This window comes from Melanerpes formicivorus, unplaced genomic scaffold, assembly GCF_026170545.1.
Source record: "Melanerpes formicivorus ecotype bairdi unplaced genomic scaffold, bMelFor1.0.p_v2 SCAF_3, whole genome shotgun sequence".
Classification (NCBI taxonomy): domain Eukaryota; kingdom Metazoa; phylum Chordata; class Aves; order Piciformes; family Picidae; genus Melanerpes; species Melanerpes formicivorus.
In genome coordinates this window covers 15238844-15255997 of record NW_027142355.1, presented here as the reverse complement: position 1 = coordinate 15255997, position 17154 = coordinate 15238844, and the positions used below count along the sequence as shown (strand labels likewise).

Genomic DNA, 17154 nt, shown 5'->3' with positions numbered 1-17154 from the left:
GTTATTACTTTATTATTATTAAATTTTAAATGGAGGCAGAAAATGTGTCCTCTAATAGTAAAAGTGATGGAAAATTTCCATCTGTAGATGTGCATATTATTAGTATGGGCTCACCTGAAGCTGAGCTCTATGTAGAGAGACAGTATGTCCAACTCTCCACTCAGTGTCTCATTCTGGAAGCTATTTCAAAGAAACAGGCATAATATCTTCTCCCCCCCCTTCTTTTTTTTTTCTGCTTGCTGTTTCTCCTTTTAGTCACAGAAGTAAGTAAAGGTCTAATTGTAGTTGAAAGAGCGTAACTTTGATTTTACAGTTTACATGGATTTAATTATATCTCATTCAAGAAACTCTGTTCTACAGAGTTTTCTACTTCCATTTCTTTTATCCCTGCTTCCTACAAGCTCCTTTTCAATTGTTTACCTGGGATCATAATACACAGCTTGTTGACTTGTAGCTGTATGGACTGTCCTTCACCAGGTAACACTGCAGGAGTTGTCCTGATTCACCTAATGATTCCCTTGATGCTGCAGAGACCCCAAAATGCCTTTCTGTTGAGTTGCAGTAGCTGTCATCGTAGGACATGAAGGAGAAGCAGGCAGGTCTCTTCCTCTCTTCCAATAACTACATTTTGATTCATAATTGTATCGAGTCTGTGCATCTTGGAGGAGCGCTTGTTGGCAGAATAACATTCAAAGAGGCCTTTGGTGTATGATCTGGTCTGTGGGGGTGAATAAAGAGGTCTAAGTACCTTTTAGTATCTAACTTGGAAGTGCTGCCATCACATTGGAGACAAACGTGATAATGGATCTGTAATACTCAAACCCTGTGCATAACTCAGTTTCCAAGGAAAGGATTAGGCAGTTGTCATTAGTTTCAGATTTTTTTCTCCCCTGTATTCAGCCTGTACTTGAAGAACTAGAATATAAATAAGGATTTCAAAGAAACAGGCATAATATCTTCTCCCCCCCTTCTTTTTTTTCTGCTTGCTGTTTCTCCTTTTTTTTATAACACTATTTAATGTGGTGTAAAGATTTGATTGGTGAGAAGAATTTAAATCATTGCTTTTGTGTGTTGAAGGATGGGCTGGAAAACTCTAGAGCTGGTTAAAACTCAAGTCACATTCAAACCACTTATGAGTTGAAATGCAGTCTGTGTTATATAACTCTGATCATGAAAAGCCCATGAATTCTTAAATATGTACTTTGATACTGCTTGACAGATTGATTTACTCTACACGGACTCCTTCACATGCATACACCCATCTCTCCCTCCTGGAGCTCTGAATGTAAGGAAGTTTGTCTCACTGAAGTCGATGCCAGGGTGATCAGGCCCTCACAATGCAGAAATTCCCTTTGTTGTAGTAATTGTTGAGATCTGCTATTATTGTCTTGGATTTTCCTGATTTTATTTATCTTTTCCTTTTTATCTCTCTCTTTTTGTTTTTTTCTCCCAAGGCATTATGTTCTTAATTTAATGCAGTTTTTGCTTACAGATGAGAAGGACAGTTCTGTTGCTGTGGTACATAACAGACTTAGAGAAATCTGTCTTCTTTTCATGGTGATTGTATAAAGTGTGCTGACAAATTTGGTCTGCTTAAGGAACAGAGACATTTTTCCTTACTTCACTGTCCTTAAATGTTCTTATCCATCTGCATTCAGTTAGATTCAGTTACTCAGACCTAGAAAGAGTTCTCACCTTGTTAGAAAGCCTTACACTGAAAGTCTCATAATATGCCCAAGGGGTAAGAATGTTACTATGCAACAAATTAAAAAATATTAATGTTCTTAATTGTATTCCTGCAAAACCTGTTCAGTAAAGTACCTGTTGTGTGACATCTCATAAGGAGTCAAGCTTGTTCTTGGATACAGCTTATAAATTATTGCTGTATAATACTCGTAGGCTGTATCAGGAAGAGTGTGGCCAGCAGGGCGAGAGAGGTGACACTGCCCCTTTGCTCTGCTCTGCTGAGACCCCACCTCGAATACCTCATCCAGTTCTGGTGTCCCCAACACAATAAGGACACAGAGCTGTTGGTGTGAGTTCAGAGGAGGGCCTCAGAGATGGTCCAAGGGCTGGAGCACCTCTGCTATGAGGGTAGGCTCAGGGAGCTGGAGTTCCTCAGTCTAGAGAAGAGAGGACTCTGGGGGACCTTAGGGCTGCCTTCCAGTGCCTGAAACAATCCTACAGGAAGGCTGCAGAGGGACTTTTCATAAGGGTGTCTAGCAATAGGATATGGGGAAGTGGTTTGAAGCTGAGGGAGAGTAGGTTTAGGCTGGATCTTGGGAAGAAGTTTTTCAGTACGAGGGTGGTGAGACTTTGGAAGAGGCTGGTCAAGGAGGCTGTGGATGCCTCCTCCCTGGAAGTGTTCGAGGCCTGGTTGGATGAAGCCTTGAGCAGCTGAGTCTAATTGAGAGGCATCCCTGCCCATAGTGGGGAGGTTGGAGTAGATAGTCTCTAAGGTTCCTTCCAACCTAAGCTGTTCCTTGACATGGATGCAACAGAAAATGGCTGCAGGAGACTTTGCAGTCTTTGCAGATCTTTTACTGAATCAATGATGTAAGAGTAGAAAATAGTGCCTGAATCTTTTGTGCAAACATTGCTATGTATCTAACGAGTAATTTAACGCTTAAAAACTCTCCTTAATGTATTTATCTTTTTCAGTACCATTAGACTGGAGTACATCTTACACTGTTGATAAAGGACCAAGTGCATTTGTAGCTGCAAGACTTTTATAAGTAATTAGGTCCATAAAAGCCCCATCTGAAATATCTTCATTATCTGTGTAATTGACAGATTAACCCTCTGAAGAAACCAGTTAAACTCATCAGACCAGTAATGCACACTCAAAGGAGGTCTCTCAAATTGATCAGTGATTGACTCTAATATACAGCATAGAATGCATGCACAGATTTTCTTATCAAATGAATCTCAGTGCTGTATCTTTACTCAAACTAATCTAGATAATGAGATTTATACTTGCCATGCACTCTCTTTATTCTTACACTTTAATTTTCTTGGTTGGACTTGCATTCATGTCTGGAGCTATCATGTCCCATGTAAAATGGTTCAGCTATTCACTGTAGATATATGTTAATAATAGTAATGACACTTGGTTCTCTGTAATTTTTATTTTAATGCATTACTGTCTCTATAAGGAAAAAAATGCACTTTTTCAGTGGGTGATTGAAAACTTTCTTCTGATTCACAGATTCATAGAATGGTTTAGGTTGGAAGGGACCTTAAAGATCATCTAGTTCCAGCCTCCTGCCTGACAGAATGCTGCCTCATCTTAATTTTTCTAGTCTAATATCAGGACTTTATAGAATAAAGCCTTAATTCCTGTAAATGCTAGTCATAAACATGCTAACATAAACAATTAGTACAGTGATTTTCTGGGAGTTAGAAGAGTAGAGGAGTTAATATTTACTGTTATAATGTACTAGGAAGGCATCCAAACATCCTACAATACAGGCTGCTCTCAGTAGCTGTGAATCTAAGATCAGCAGCAGGTGGAATGAAAGACTGGCAAAAACAGATTTCTAACTCAAAAAGAGAGAAGCTGGATTTGTGCATTAAAATTGTTATTCTACAACACTGTACAAAACACAGTACTAGAGAGAGCATTTGTCCTGAGTTTACCCCTGCTTAACCAATTGCTCCCTAGCTAGCTACTGCTGTTATGGTTATAAACCTTGGCATAAATGCCTCCAGTTTTCACTATAATAAATCTTTTGCCATCAAACCTCAATTGAACCTTTTCAGTGTTTTACTAACATTTATTCTCACTGGGCTCTCTTTTATGTTTGTCATATCTCTAACGTAATGCTGCTCTGCAGAGACCTGAGCTTGTCCAGATTATTTTCATAAAAAAGGAAAGAATGATAAGAAAGAATGATAACAGCCACCTTTCTGTTTTGTTTCAGTTCTTGCAAATATTTGTTGTAAGGAAATGTTTATTGGGGAAATTTCAGGTGTAATGTAAGAGTGGTAAGATGGTAGTTCCCATGATGTTAGAGAGGTGATTCTGCTGCTTTACTCTGGTGAGACCTCACCTGGAGTACTGTGTCCAGCTCTGGCACCCTCAGCACAGGAAGCACATGGAACTGATGGAGTGGGTCCAGAGGAGGGCCACAAAAATGATTAGAGGGCTGGAACACCTTTGCTGTGAGGACAGGCTGAGGGAGCTGGGGTTGTTTAGCCTGGAAAAGAGAAGGATCTGCAGAGACCTGAAGGGGTCTACAAGAAGGCTGCAGAGGGGCTGTTTACAAAGACCTGCAGTGATAGGACAAGGGGCAATGGTTTGAAATGAGAGAAGAGTGGATTTAGATTGGATATTAGGAACAAGCTCTTAACATGAGGGTGGTGGAAGACTGGCACAGGTTGCTAAGGGAAGTGTTTGAGGCCCCATCCCTGGAGATTTTCAGGGTGAGGCTGGACAAGGCTCTGAGCAACCTGCTCTAGTGGAGGGGGGTTGGACTAGATGACCTTTGGAGGTCCCTTCCAACCCAAACCGTTCTATGATCAGTTCTCTGTTCTGGAAACATCAGATACAAATCCCTGCAAAGGAAACCATGGCAGGAATTCAGGGTAGACAGATGAAAAAGAAGACAAAATCCCAGGCGTTTCCTAAATCCAGCTGTGTAATTTTCAGATTATCAGACAGTGTGATGGAGTTGCTGAGGTTTATGTTTGGCATTAGGACATGTTGTAATTTTGCTTCATGGGTAAAAATAAAAATAGGAATGCTTTTTGCAGTACTTTGAACAGAGATTTTTTATGGCTAAGGATTGTAAAATCTGCTTATTCTGTAGAGCTGGGGCTTATTTTACTTGAAACTCTTAGGCTGTCAGTTTACTGTTTGGATGGAACTGGCAAACTTTCGGTGAACATCTTTGCAATATTAGTTTGATTTGCTGACATAAAGATTCTGGGTACGTTTTCTTTTTGAACTGAAGAATGAATTGGTGGTCTTGAAGGAAGTGAGATCCAGTGAAAAGCTGGACTGCAGCTGGAGAAAAACATGAAACATGAGGCTGTAGAAAGACTGGACAGGATGCCCTTGATATGGTAAAGGACAGGGACAGAATGGGGATTGTGAATACCATTTCCTACAGGTCTTCCACATAAGTTCTACCAGGAGGTAAAGTATTTCAAGTGTGGTAGAAGTGTGCTTGGGTAGAAACTGTGACACAGTGTAGGTGCAAGGCAAATCTTTTGTTCTAAAAATTAATGCCTTCAGTGCATTAAATTGTTTATATAGGTGCATCCAGTGTTCCCCAACAATGCTTGCACATGCTGAAGCAGAGGTTCTCTGTCATTCAGTTATGTTGGCTACCCCTTCAAGCCCAGATTGTTATGCTAATTTTCTCCTCCTTTTTTTTTGGCTAGACCACTTTCCCTTTTATTTTGCTTTGTGCAAAATCGTTGAGATGTTGAGTGAGCTGGAATATCTCTCTTATGAGGAAAGACTGAGAGAATTGGAGCAATTTAGTCTGGAGAAGAGAAGGCCAATGTGGAATCTCATCAATGCTGGTCTTCAAGAGTGGGTATCAGGAGGAAGGGACCAGGTGTTTTTCAGTGGCACTCAATGATGGGACAAGGAGTAACAGGCACAAACTTGAACATAAGAAGTTCCACCTAAACATGAGGAGAAAGATCTTTAAGGGTGATGGAGCACTAGAGCACGATGCTCAGAGAGGTGGTGGAATCTCCATTTCTGGAGACGTTCAAAACCCACCTGGACATGTTCCTGTATGACCTGCCTTTGCAGGGGGGTTGGACTTGGATCCTCAGAGGTCCCTTCCATTCCCTGCCATTCTGTGATTCTGTCGCTGTGTGGGAACTGATGCATGTGGGAGTAATTGTCTGTCTGATAGTTTTAATGGAAAAAAAAAGTTGGTGCCTTTATTAGTAACTTTACTCTGGTGCTGTCTCAAGAGGTTGCATTCTATTGCATTTTATGTTTGAAAATGACTACCTTGCTGCAAATGAGCCAGTGATTGAAGTTTCAGCAGCAGCAGCAATTTCTGGGTAGATTACTATTACAAGCAGTGGAAGGGAGGGAGAAAATTTTATTGCCCTCTTCAATTTTTTTTTTTTTTTTGTGTGTGTGTGGATGAAGAGCTAGAAAGGTAAAAGCTATTTCACTTGCAGTTGGAGCTGAAATGCTGCAAAAGGTTCCAAGAAAGTAGTAAAGAAGCGCTGATATCAACCATTGTCTGGAGGAAGTGATGAGAAACTTCTTTTTGTAGTCATGGGAGAAATGTGGAGCTCCCTTGCTTCTCCCATCTAAAATGCTACAGAGAAATGCAGCACTTGGACAGTAGCTCCAAAAGCTGGAGACAAAGCAGTGATATCAATACAGAACTCATTTATGCTGCTGGCCCCATCAAAGCTCTGGACTTCATTTGCCTTGCAGGACTTCTAATGCCACAGCAGATTTGTTGCCTGTAAATTATTTGGGGGGGGGTGGGGGGGTGGGGTGTTAGCTTTTTGTTTTGCCCATCCATCATCCTCCCAGGAAAGAAAGACCTTGGTAGGCTCTGCCAGCCCAGCTTTCCTCCTGACCCATTAGAATAAATGTGGAATAGTTCTGAGCTTCACATAATTATTCCCATGCTCCCCAGTATTAGGTGCATGCAGGGTCTAGCTCTCACCCAAGTGACTTATCTTTCAGATCTAGAGCTGGACCTTTGGAGGTCCCTTCCAACCCAAACCATTCTATGTGCTGTAGAATCTAGTACAGCCCATGGCTGTAAAGACACCGTGTATTACATTTTGTAATAATTGCAGTAATTTCTTCCCATTATTAGAATAGTATTAAATGTGTGGGTTTTGCTTTTTTACCTTTGGATCCTATATGTGAGAGCGGTCAGCAACATCTTCATAAATACCATTGAATCTCAGCACAACCGTCAGTCTTTCCAGAATGTGAGCCATTCATAATTTTACAGATAGATTGGTAGTGTAGAAAGTTCATGAGTGGCAGTTTTGTATTGTATACTCCCCATGGTCATTTATTCAGGTACTGATAGTGGGGGGAACTTAACACTGATGAGGCTAGGAGGAAAGCACAGGGGGCAATCTGAGAGTGTTGGATGTATCTAGGTTATATTAATTGTATTTTCTGCCTATCATTCCATCAAGAGACTTTTAGAGATGTGTTCAAACACCTTATTGATGTATTTTTGTCCCCTCCCCATCTACAACATGATGGAGGCAGTTTTTATGGAATATCACAGTATCACTTAGGTTGGAAAGGACCTCGAGGATCATCGAGTCCAACCTATCAACACAGACCCCATGCCTAGACCATGGCACCAAGTGCCACGTCCAATCTCCCCTTGAACGCCTCCAGGGTCGATGACTCAACCACCTCCCTGGGCAACCCGTTCCAATGACGAATTACTCGCTCGGTGAAGAACTTCCTCCTCACCTCGAGTCTGAACCTCCCCTGGCGCAGCTTGAGACTGTGTCCCCCTGTTCTGGTGCTGGTTGCCTGGGAGAAGAGGCCAACCCCCTCCTGGCTACAACCACCCTTCAGGTAGTTGTAGAGGGCAATGAGGTCACCCCTGAGCCTCCTCTTCTCCAGGCTAAACAATCCCAGCTCCCTCAGCCTCTCCTCATAGGGCTTGTGTTCAAGGCCTCTCACCAGCCTTGTTGCCCTTCTCTGGACACGCTCAAGTGTTTCGATGTCCTTCTTAAACTGAGGGGCCCAGAACCGGACACAGTACTCAAGGTGCAGCCTAACCAAAGCAGAGTACAGGGGCACTATGACCTCCCTGCTCCTGCTGGCCACACTATTCCTAATGCAGGCCAGAATGCCATTGGCCCTCCTGGCCACCTGGGCACACTGCTGGCTCATGTTCAGGTGGCTGTCGATCAGCACACCCAGGTCCCTCTCTGTTTGGGAGCTCTCCAGCCACTCTGACCCCAGCCTGTAGCTCTGCATGGGATTGCCGTAGCCAAAGTGCAGCACTCGGCACTTGGACTTGTTGAATGCCGTCCCATTGGACTCTGCCCATCTGTCCAGTCGGTCGAGGTCCCTCTGCAGAGCCTTTCTACCCTCTAACTGACTAACATCTGCCCCTAACTTTGTGTCATCTGCAAACTTGCTGATGACTGACTCTACCCCTTCATCCAGATCATCGATGAAGATGTTGAAGAGGACAGGGCCCAGCACTGATCCCTGGGGGACACCACTGGTGACTGGCCTCCAGCTGGATGTGGCACCGTTCACTACCACTCTCTGGGCCTGGCCCTCCAGCCAGTTCCTAACCCAGCACAGAGTGTAATGGTCCAATCCACGGGCTGACAGCTTAGTCAGCAGTTTGCTGTGTGGGACGGTGTCAAAGGCCTTGCTGAAGTCCAGGTAGACCACATCCACAGGCCTCCCCACATCCACCAGACAGGTCACCTGATCATAGAAAGAGATCAGGTTGGAGAGGCAGGATCTGCCCTTCCTGAATCCATGCTGGCTGGACCTGAGCCCTTGGCCATCCTTCAGGTGCGCAGTTATTGCCGCCAGGATAATCTGCTCCATCACTTTCCCTGGCACTGAGGTCAGGCTGACCGGCCTGTAGTTTCCAGGTTCCTCCATCCGACCCTTCTTGTGGATGGGGACCACGTTGGCCAGTTTCCAGTCATCTGGGACCTCACCAGTGAGCCAGGACTGGAGGAAAATGATGGAGAGTGGCCTAGCTAGCACATCTGGCAGCTCTCTCAGCACCCTAGGATGGATCCCATCCGGTCCCATGGACTTGTGAATATCCAAGTGGCTCAGCAGGTCCTGAACTAATTCCTCCTGGATTTCCGGGGCATTACACTGCTCCCTGACCCCATCGCCCAGCTCCGGAGGCCACTCATCCTGAACTCCTGCCTTGCTGTTAAACATTGAGGCAAAGAAGGTGTTCAGGACCTCAGCCTTCTCCTCATCTTCAGTCACCATGTTCCCCTCCAGGTCCACTAGGGAGTGCAGGTTCTTCCTGCCCTTCTTATTGTTAATATATTTATAAAAATGCTTTTTGTTGTCTTTGACAGAGGTGGCCAGCTTCAGTTCCAGCTGGGCCTTAGCCTCCCTAATTTTATTCCTACATAATCTAACAACTTCCTTGAACATACCTCGAGAAGCCTTCCCCTCCTTCCAAAGGTGATACAGCCTCCTCTTCCCCCTTAAATCCTTCAGGAGCTGCTTGCTCATCCAGGCCGGTCGCCTTCCCCGCCGGCTCGCCTTCCGGCACGTGGGAACCGCCAATTCCTGTGCCTTCAAGCGCTCCTGTTTGAAGTAGGTCCAACCCTCCTGAGCCCCTTGGTTCATGAGGGCTGGTACCCAGGGGACTTTGCAGACAAGTTTCTTAAATAGGCTGAAGTTCGCCCTTCGGAAGTCCAAGGTGAAGGTTCTGTTGGTGCTCCTCCCTATCTCCCTGCATATTGAAAACTTCACTATCTCGTGGTCACTGCACCCTAGGCAGCCTCCCACGATCACGTCTCCCACCAGCCCTTCCCTATTGCAGAACAGCAGGTCAAGCAGAGCCTGTCCCCTGGTAGGCTCGCTTAACAGCTGTGTCAGGAAGCAGTCCTCCATTCGCTCCAGGAATCTTCTGGACTGCCTCCTCCCTGCTGAATTAAGTTCCCAGCAGATATCTGGGAGGTTGAAGTCACCAACAAGGACAAGATCTGATGATCTTGAGACAGCCTCCAGTTGCTTGTAGAACAACTCATCAGCCTCCTCATCCTGGTTGGGTGGTCTGTAACAGATTCCAATCAGGATGTCAGAATTGTTAGGCTGTCCTCTGATTTTGACCCACAGGCTCTCAACTACCTCATCTTCCACCACAAGTTGTGTGGCAGAGATTGACTCTCTAATATACAGAGCCACCCCTCCTCCTCTTCTCCCTCGCCTGTCCCTCCTAAAGAGCTTGTAACCCCCCATTGTAGCACTCCAATCGTGGGTGCTGTCCCACCAAGTTTCTGAGATGGCGACTACATCATAGCCACCCTGATGGATTAGGACCTCCAACTCCTCTTGCTTGTTGCCCAGGCTGCGTGCATTGGTGTACACGCATCGCAGCTGGGTTCCTGACTTCTCAACTGACCCTACCTTGTGCCCTACTCTTACCTCTGCAGAGGGACCGATTGCCTCACCCACCCCCTTCAGACCTAGTTTAAAGCCCTCCTAATGAGCCCTGCCAACTCCAGTGCCAGGACTCTTTTACCCCTTCTAGATAGATGCACCCCATCAGGACCCAGCAGGTCAGGTGCAGTGAAAGTTGTCCCATGGTCATAGAACCCAAAGTTCTGCCTCCAGCATAGTTTCCAAAGCATCTAAGAGTATTTATCTTCAACAAATTCAGATGTTTTAAAATGCTTAGGTTTATGTTTTGTGACCTTTCTCCAGTTTAATTATATGCAGAGATTTTTTGCTATGTACAGTGCTGGAGAGATGATTTCTTACATTTCTTTACAAAAAGATTAAGTCAAGGAAAGGGACTATAGTGATACATAGCTTAATCAATCCAGTTTGGCTTCTCTTCTTTATTTGAATGCGTTTCACTTCATGTCTCCAAATGTTCTAATTTTTACCCAACTCCATGGGTCAGTTCCAAAATTCACATGCTATTACCTTTCCACTCCCCACCTCTACCAGAATGAGCAATCACATTTTATTCCTTATTCTCCCAAGTGTGCTACTTCTGCCAGACTTGTGTTTATTTTGTTTTCCTGCCAAACTCTAGGAAATGTGTTGTGTTTGAAGGATGATGGGCCAGTCTCTGCAGGAATTCAGATGGTTCTACAGATTTTTTGGAGGTGTTGTTTTTTGTTCAGTTGTTTGGGGTTTTTTCTTGTGTTTTGGGCTTAATTTTTTTTTACTTGAAGACTTTTCAGTCTGTGTGACAGCCACTAAAATGATCTTCAGCTAAAGAGTGAATTTTATTCTGCTCTGCTGGAATAGCTAATGTTCATATACACTTTATAAAACAAACAGGAATTCAGAGCATTGCATGGTGAAGTCCTTCACACGTTTGTGGAAGAAAGATCTGCTGGTCAGGAATTTGTGCTTTAAATATGGTATTTACAGCTAGTACTCTTTAACAACCCGTCACTGTGTTTACATGACCCAGTAAGGGCAAAACTTATGTTCGCTCAGTCTTCTACAATCGGTGAATCTTGAAACCTGCCATCAAAATTCAATTTCAGTAGTGCACCACTGACATTTTTATGAAACTCTGCTGGGAATCAGATTTTTATTGTAACGCTGTGGGTAATGCCTATGTAAATATACCAGGGAAAATAAGCTGAATTACGTGCAAGGTTGATATGATTTCCTTCTCCCTCCCAGCTATTTATCAGTTTCGTTCCATTGCACAAAACGATAATGATGTAGCTGTCCATGTCCATCTGAATATTACCATGTGAATGGGATAGTTTTTAAACTGTTGAGGTACAAGTCAAAAAAAAGGGTAGTCCACACAGGAATGCATCTGGATAGGTTTTGAAAGGGCAGCCTGTTCTTCTAATTGTCAACAGGCAGGTTGGTACTTTCCCCTAAAAATCTACTGTTGCACTTTGTAAGATTCAGAGAGGTGATCCTGCCACTTTACTCTGCTTTCTAATTTCCAACCATTGACCCTCATCTATCACTGCAGGCCTTTGGAAACAGTCCATCTGCAACCTTCTTGTAGGCCCTCTTCAGGTACTGGAAGGCTGCTATTAGGTCTCCCTGGAGCCTTCTCTTCTCCAGACTGAACAAGCCCAGCTCTTTCAGCCTGTCCTCATAGCATAGCTATTCCATTCCCCTAATCGCTTTCTTGGCCCACTTCTGGACCCAAACCATTGGGTTCATGTCCCTGTGCTGAGGGCTCCTGGGCTGGACACAGTACTCCAGGTGAGGTTGGCTTTTTCAAAGTGCACTTTGTGGTTGTGAGTACAACTGTGGATCCTTCTCTGGAATTTGTGTTGGCTTTGAGGGTGGTTTCCCCTGATCCATGTTGTTTCAGCACATCAAGATTTATCAGGACGCCTGCTGGTCTGTTTTGTCAGGTCTGTCTGTATTGTACTTTTTTGCCCTTGTCTCATCATTTTTCTTGACTGGTGAGAGCACAGGAGTACAACATGTTGACAGAGGTCTCCATCTGATATTTCCAGGTGCCATAGTCAGGCCAAGTGATGCCATTCCTTTTGCTTCCCACACTTGTTTGCATGTTAGTTGCTAGCAGTGGCCCTGGTCTTGGGGGTGTATGCTCAGATTTTGCCAGTGGAACACACGTACGAGGTGGTGTGGGCACATGAAAACTGCTGAATACCTTTGTTGTTGTTTCAGTCTGCCAAGGTAGTAAGCCTGGCCCCATGTAGCAAAGCTTTTTTGGAGAGGGGCTACATATATCTCTGGGGCTGAGGCATTAACATTCAGCAGGCTTGTTCCTCCCCTCAGTGGTTTTTCTGATTAACTAAAAGCTGCAGCGGTACTGCAGAGCTGCTCATTGTCTACCAATATACAGCCAAAAGTTGTTTTGAAGAATTTGGCATAAAAATGTAGAATAAATCTTTCTTACAAATATTTCTTGATGGAAAATTTGAAAACACTCTGTTCTGAGTGAGGAATTGCTTTATACGTGCCATGTCTAACAAGAAATGCTGGAGAATGAAGCAGTTCTGTGAGGATAACTGTAAGCAGTCATCATGTTAGTTAGCAGTTTGTATTTCACTCACTGAAGAAACAAAAAATAATCTCATTTATGTGGTTTCTGCTACTTTATGCTAATGCTTTTCAAAGTAAGTAACATAGTTCATTATTTGACTACCCAGTAATTCACATAATTATTTTCATAGAATCATAGAACAAATAAGGTTGGAAAAGACCTCAGAGATCATCAAATCCAACCTATCTCTCAACACCTCATGACTAACTAAACCATGGCTTCAAGTGCCATGTCCAATCCCTTTTTTAACACCTCCAGGACAGTGACTCCACCACCTCCCTGGGCAGCCCATTCCAATGGCAAGTCACTCTTTCTGTGAAGAACTTTCTCCTCACCTCAAGCCTAAACTTTCCCTGGCACAGCTTGAGACTGTGTCCTCTTGTTCTAGTGCTGGTTGCCTGGGAGAAGAGACCAACCCCCACCTGTCTATAACTTCCCTCAGGTAGTTGTAGACAGCAGTAAGGTCTCCTCTGAGCCTCCTCTTCTCCAGGCTAAACAACCTCAGCTCCCTTAGCCTCTCCTCCTCCTCGTTTACGTTCTTCAAAATTTCAGTTGTCAATAATGAATGTTTGTCAATAACGAGCACCGAAAGACCCAAACCGTTTTCCAAATCTACACCTTGAACTGTGTAATGAAACAAAGATGTCGATCTGGAAGGATTACCATGGTCTCAACAATTCTGATCCTGCCCTTTCTCAAGGAAGCTGGGTTGGGAGATGTTAAATATGAACCAAGACAGGCTACAGGAGCACAACTGCTTTCAGCAAGAATTCATATGCTTTGTGGCTTTTTGATTGTTTGTTTGTTTTTTAAAGTGCTTCACAATAAAATATTCTTACTTTGATTTATTGGAATTGTAATTAGGTCCCATGCTTCTGGAGAAAGAGACTGCCAGGCATGACTGAGCTGCTGGATTTCCCTTGGTGTTGATCCATTTTTGTTTTACAGATTTAATTGATTCCAGATTCCCATTGCACACTGAATACAAATGTATTATTAGGTTAAAATCCTGGAATCAAAATCAGACCTGGCTCCTACTGACTTTCTGGGAAATCATTCCTGATTAAGAATTGTAGGACTAATCCAACTGAATCTGTTGTGCTTCAGGGAAGCAAAAAATAGCATTATCTGGTTTCATATCAGAAGGGACATGGAACTGCTGGAATGGGTCCAGAGGAGGGCCAGGAAGATGATCAGAGAGCTGGAGAACCTCTCCTATGGGGACAGGCTGAGAGAGTTGGGACTGTTCAGCCTGGAGAAGGCTTTAGAGCAGCCTTCCAGTATCTGAAGAGGGCTACAAAAAAGCTGAGAAAGGACTTTTTACAAGGACTTGTAATGATAGGATGAGAAGGATTGGTTTGAAGCTTGGTGAGGGCAGATTTAGACTAGAGTTTAGGAAGGAATTCTTTACAGTGAAGGTGGTGAGGCCAGGTTGGATGAGGCCTATAGCAACGTGATCTAGTGGACAGTATCCCTGCCCATGGCAGAGGGGTTGGCACCGGATGATCTTGGAGGTTCCTTCCGACCTAACCCACTCTATGAATCTATGAACTATTTAAGGGGAAAAAAACAAAACAACATGTTGTTGTCTGTGGGTGGGGCAAAGGTCTATGAATAGTCAGTTTGAGCTTTTTTCAGGTTTTTGTCCGCATTTCCCAAATCCTTTACATAGACATCCTTTACTTTCCTTTATCATTTGCTTTTGAGTTACTTTATCCTAAGGAAGCCAAGCTGGAGGCAGGGAAGTAAATCTTACATACCAGGTGTTTTGTGTGGCTTGTGGGCAGACACAGCAGTAGACTGTTGCAAGCACTACTCCTAACTGTGCACAAACAGCAGCGTGCTCTGAACCTGTTATGCTGTGGGAGCTTTGACTGGCTGAAGTGGCAGACACAGGTTAGTTAAAATGTGTAATACCCTTGAATGTGAAGCCTGCAGCAATACAATAAATGAACCAAAGGCTGTTAAATTCAATGGGAATTGCTGGTGACAATCAATTGAGCATATTCACTGACGGCAGACACAGAGACAGCTTCTCACTGGGAAATTTCCCTGAACTTTTGCAAAAACAGGACAATATATTTAGGACATTTCATACTAGAGCCCACTTCAAATTCTTCTGTAAATCTCTTAAATACTTTCTCAAATAAGAGCACAAGCTTGTCATTTAGATGATCACTCAAGGAAACTTCTTTTTAATGTAGTACACAGCAAAAGCTTGAGATGGATTCTTCAATCAAGAGTAGCTTTAACTAAGATACACTCTTGTTATCTTGTGAGCAAAGATGCTGTAGTAAATAAAGCAATTTGAGAATCTCAATTTTGGAGCTCTGGTAATTGATGGGATGTATAATGGATGTTATTTTGATTTTGATGTGCTTTAAGATTTAGTAATTTCCCTGAAGAATTAATATAGTTTCAGGACTAATGCTACATTTAATATGTGTTCCAGTAGGATGAAAAGAACCACTGCTGTTATTGTTGCACTCATAGCTGTAAATGGTTTCTCAAGGTTATTTGTGTAAGGTAGGAAAAGCCTGAATTAGTTGTGGCTGACTGCAGGGAAGAGTTATCTGAGGTCAGGTAGACCCAGTAAAACCTTCACCGTAAGGGTGATCTTTAGAAGGTCTTAGGTCTTGGAGAGGAGGAAGCTGGAAGCAGAAGTGACCTCTGTAGCTGCAGGGCAACTTGCTGCTGCCAATCTCTTTAAGCCAGATTCATTCTGTAAGAGTGCACTTCACAAACTATTGAAGTCTAACAATTAATAGATAAACTGAGAATGAGACTTCTCTCTCTCCTAATTAAAAAAGACTTTTAAGTCTGTAATGGAAGTCTGATTCCATCTAAGCAGTTCTGGTGTTTAGCTCAAATCTACACCTGGCTTAGACAAATTTAAACAAAACTGTCTGTAATTAAATTTTAAGAAGTATCCAAATTCCTCTGAAAATTGGTATATCTATGGTTTGCTTTTCCCCTTTTTGGAGAAGGGAAAAGACACTAAAGATTATAATGTTATCAAGAATGTATGGTTTGGGAAATAGAGTGTGAATATTTGCTTTGAAAACCAAACCAAAACAACTTGTCATCAGTGAAATGAAATGGGGGGAAGAGTGTTGGGAGGAGTCCAAATCCAGAAATTCCACAGACATTCCACTTTAGCAAATGTTTTTTGTTCTTGGGTGATGTTTTAGACAATGCTCTAAATGATATATTGGGAGTAGAAATGGCAATTTTTCCACATAAATCCAGATGACAGCTGTGTGATGAAAAGTAAATATGTAAATAAAAGGATATTGTTCACTCCTGCAGAGAGAGAGAGTGATAAAGGTCTGGGATAGTGCCAGGTGACCAAAAAGAAAAACTTTAAATGTGTAAATAATTGAAGGATTTCACTCCTTAACCTTGTGTTTTTGGTGTAGATAGAATAGAATAGACCAGGTTGGAAGAGACCTTCAAGATCATCGCGTCCAACCTGTCATCCAACACCACCCAACCAACTAAGCATCTAAACCAAGCACCCTGTCCAGTCTCCTCCTGAACACCTCCAGTGATGGTGACTCCACCACCTCCTTGGGCAGCCCATTCCAATGGGCAGTCACTCTCTCTGTGTCAAACTTCCTCCTGACCTCCAGCCTAAACCTCCCCTGGTGCAGCCTGAGACTGTGTCCTCTTGTTCTGGTACTGGCTGCATGGAGGTCAAAGGTAGAAAGACACTGATACACTCTCAGACACACTGCACAGAGGTTGTGATCCACCAGGACACTCTGTGTGTTTAACTCCCATAAACACAAGTAGTGTTTACTTAACAGGACTTTTCACATGCTTAAACTTACTAATACACTGTAATATTAAAAACTAGATGCTCCATCCTCACTCCAATTGGTGATAAGCTAAAGAGCACTAGTGAGAAACTGGACCTCTCTCTAGCATTTTACCATTAAAGACTATTGCAGTTCACATCAAGGATCAAATAAATTGTTTTATCTCATAATCTACTTAATTTTTGGCTTGTAGCATAGTAATTATCTTTCAAAAATAGTACTCATGACTGAAAACTGGGGAAAAAAGATTGAATGAAAGTAATAAGAATTTGTTGAGGGTTTGAGGGTTTTTTCTTTTTTTTTTTTTTAAAAACTAAGGATGGTGACTTTTGCATTCTTTGGTGAGAGCATTACAAAGGTTGCTACTGGTATAATCTAGAATTCAGAAATAGAGTTACATTATTGTTACTACAATATATAATAAACCCTACAAAAATAGCACCTCCATTATGCTTCTCTCTTATCTGGTGGGAGGATCAACTATACTCTCATGCACTTCCTGGCAGATGTTTATCTGGCTCTTTCTCTAAGATTTTCAAGAATGGAAATTCCATAAGCCAGGTCATCCGTTCTGGTGCCTCTCTTACATCAGAAGTGTTTTGAAGTTTGCTTTGTGGTTTTGTCCGTGTCTCTAT

General features: G+C 43.0%; 1 protein-coding gene across 12 annotated transcripts in view; it reads left to right on the top strand.

The window, feature by feature from the left end:
* MAGI2 (membrane associated guanylate kinase, WW and PDZ domain containing 2) overlaps positions 1-17154 on the top strand; it is a 693860-nt gene that overhangs the window by 66661 nt on the left and 610045 nt on the right. The gene's annotated exons all lie outside the window — the stretch shown is intronic.